We start from the raw sequence: 3560 nt of genomic DNA, 5'->3' as shown, positions 1-3560 counted from the left end.
TCTGGGCCTCACCATAAAGCCCTCCTTTCCTGGGCTGGCCTGGCACCCCAGAGATCTTGTATGAGGCAGTCCAGCTGAGCCCATGGCCTCACCCCAGCCAGTTCTAATCAGGAGCTGGCCCAGCCCCTGTGTAGGCCCACAACTCTAACTCCCTTTTGCAAGGTTGCCCTCGCTCTTCCCTAGGCCCAAAGCTTTTTCCCCAGGGCTTAGGACCCCACTGGGTCCCTAGGAGTCTCCTCCTTCCACACAGCTCCTGACCCGAGCCTCCAGAGTGTTCCTGGGAGCAGCAGACCTCAAGCTGGTAATGTTACCACAGCAGCATCCCTGCAGCAACTACTGCCTCAGTTCCTCAGGGCCTGCTCTTATGTGGAGGCTTCACAGCTTTGCTCCAATCAGGTGGCCTGCTGGCTGTCATGTGCCCACCTGATTGGCCCTGCAGTCACCTGCAGGCTACCTCAGGGCCGGGTGAAGCCCTGTAAGTGGCAAGCACCCACAAGTGCACCACCACCAGGGCTTACTTAGCCATTAGAAAAAAACTGAGGAATGTGGCAACCATGATACAAGTCACTTAGGGTAGAGATAGGGGTCACCTGACAGTTGCATATGTGCTGCCATAAAAAGGTATAATGCAAAAGGTAATGTTAAACAGTAGCACTCAACAGCGTTAAACAGTGCCGTGGACATTTGCTTGCTCTGTGATGGGTAAGTGAGGGCAGCGCAGAGCTGCTCTCACACTCTGCGCACCCCAGGCAGATGTTCCAGAGCTTGAGGGGCCCAATTGTGCATGAGAAGTCCTGCAGTGCATAGGATTGGGCCCCTTAAGCCCCGGAGGCACCTGCCTGACTTTCCTGCTTAGAGAGATATGCCCCAGGGAATCTTGGGGCACCTCTCTAAAAGCAGAGAAAGTTGGGGTTTCCCATTTATGGAGACCTGCATCAGGATTTCCTGGCGCCCCATGCCAGCACCTGTGCTGACCCATGCTTCAAGCAGAGACATGGGCTGCTGCAGGTCCTGGCAAGGAGGCACGGGATGACACGGGACCTGGGGAATTCCCAGCACCTTGTGCCTCCACATTGGGACCAGTGCCTCCACATGAAGTCAGTGTGGATCCTAGCGTGAGGTGCTGGGAATTCCTTAGGTCTTGTGCTGCCCCATGCCTCCATATGAAGCATGGATTACCATAGGTCCTGGCATGAGAAACAGGTCAGCGGGGGCCCCAGCAGGGTCTTGGCAAGGAGATTCAGGACAGGGAGGGATGCAGGGAATCCCCAAGTAAAGAGAACACATCACCCATTTTCCTGCATCGGGCCCACGCCAGAAGGAAGACAAAGGGTGCATGTGTTTAACCCAATAAAGTGCATCAGCTGTAGCAGGATATGTCCCACCACCACTTGACCTCCTGCATTTGGTGACGCCTGTTTCTACCTTTAGCACCCTTGCATGACAAGTTAAGATTAATCTCTGTAGTAATTGTGTCACATGTCCAAAGTTTAATCGTTCATTTCAGCCACCGCATCTCAACCACTGTTAAGGAACTGCATTCAATGCTGACTGAAGGGAACAGTACCACTTACTCATTCACAAATACCAAAACCTTGTTACACGCAACTGGTAGGGTTGGATTGATGCAGTAGCTGTGACAGTCCAAAACACATGCAAGAGACAAAGATTTTTATGGGTGATATCTTTTACTGAATAGGGACAGTCTTAGACAAACTTCTGAATGCAATGTATTCTTCTTCATTAAGGGTCACAAGAAATACAGATCTCTATACTACAATGATGGCTATTGTCCTGAAGCACTTTAACAACAATATTTAGAGGTGACTTGCCCACACCACAATTAGCAAGTTCCAAGATAGATTTTAAAAAAGCTATCAAACGCAGCATATTCTATCCCAACCATGCAGTCAGTCCACTTCAAGGTATCACCCATAAAAAATCTTTGCCTCTTACATAGAATTATTAGACATAGACAAGTTTAACTTCAAATAGGTCCTGACCACTCACTCATTGGCAAAAGAAAACCATCCCCTAATCTCAAGCTCCCTTGCATATCTGATTATATTGCTTGTTTCATTTCTTGGTCTTGTAAAAGGCTCAATTATGCATTACTAGCTCAGTCACGATCTTGCTCATTTCAATGCAAGTAATCCGCTAAACATTGCTCATAATGTGCTCCAGGATAGAAGCTGTTGTATAGAAATCTAAATGTAACTGTGACCTTCAATAACGCTTATGGAGGAAGTAGGGACCATCACATAACCCGGTTATAAATGCCTACTTCCGTGCCTCTACTGGTAAGCAGCATGACTGTTTCACAAAGCATAAAACTGGTAAATGACAGGAAGAGTCTTGCAATATTCCAGCTACTCTGCTATTTTAGAATTACAGAAATATAGGGCTGGAGAGCAAGAGGTCACCTGGTCCAACCTTTGTTCATGGTGCACTTAACTTTCATATTTCAGTTTTAAACTAACTAACTAAATAAAAGCTTGGTTTCCTGTGTTCTGAGTTTAGACTCCTTTAAAGCCTCCTGCCAACAGGCAATGCGATTTCTGACTGATGGCTGCACAGGTCCTGTGCTTCCTTATTTATAAGCACATGCAAGGAGCAGACAGGATCTCCTGCATTCTACAACTGTATTTCACTGTGAGCAACAGGTTTGTTTGGCTTCAGACATTTTTACAACAACGGCCAAAGTTTTTCTAGTTCCATCTACTGTAATGGGAGTCAAGGCAGCAGGGAATCACAGCTGCTGGCAGGAATTCCAGTTTCTCATCTCAGGACAAGTCACTTGGCCTCTTTAGGATTCTGTCTCCCCAAACATACAATGTTGACCTACTTTATAGGATAACTGGAAGAATTTATGCTTGAACCTATAAAAGGTGCTATTCCAGATGCTATCGTTAATTATTACTGGCAGTCTGTTCTTAGGGAGATAACAGTGATTCTATAGGCACAAGACGCAGCTGGCTGGCTAAATGCTGTTCACAACAGCGCAGCCTCCTTAGTACAGCACTGGCCAATATAAAAGTCTCCCTCTGGAACAAGCTGCTCATCCATGTCCGGTGACCACACGGGATCATCCTGCCCCAGGCCTTGACAGAGGACATCCCAGCCCCTGCTCCAGGTTACACGTATCACACAATTTGCCCGTGCACTCTAAGCCCCCACACGCAGGGAGCCAGCGTCACACAACTCACTGGTGAACTGTGTGATGTTTGGGCAGTCACACCTGCACCCTAACTACTGCTCCGTGATAACCATGGTCTGGCTACAAAAAGAGCCAGCCGGCTACCAGGCGATGCTGGAAACCATAGCCCTGCCACACGTTACAGTCCCGGCGCTAGTCGCTGGCGGCTCGCACCATTAACGCGGCCTGCCCGACCCTGTGAAGCGCCTCACGCCCGGCCGGTGGCCGCCCCCTCTCGCGGGGCTTGTCCCTGCCTCCGCCCAGCCCCGGTCCCAGTCCCGGTCCCCGCGCAGCACGGAGCACTGGGCCCGGTGCCGCGAGCCCCGCCCCGCCAGCGCTCACCTGCCGGTAGCGGATGCGCCGC

The sequence above is a fragment of the Gavialis gangeticus genome, unplaced genomic scaffold (genome assembly GCF_001723915.1).
Source record: "Gavialis gangeticus isolate Ggan-Ray unplaced genomic scaffold, GavGan_comp1, whole genome shotgun sequence".
In the NCBI taxonomy this organism is placed as follows: Eukaryota; Metazoa; Chordata; order Crocodylia; family Gavialidae; genus Gavialis; species Gavialis gangeticus.
The sequence above is the reverse complement of the archived record's forward strand: the minus strand, read 5'-3'. Positions refer to the sequence as shown.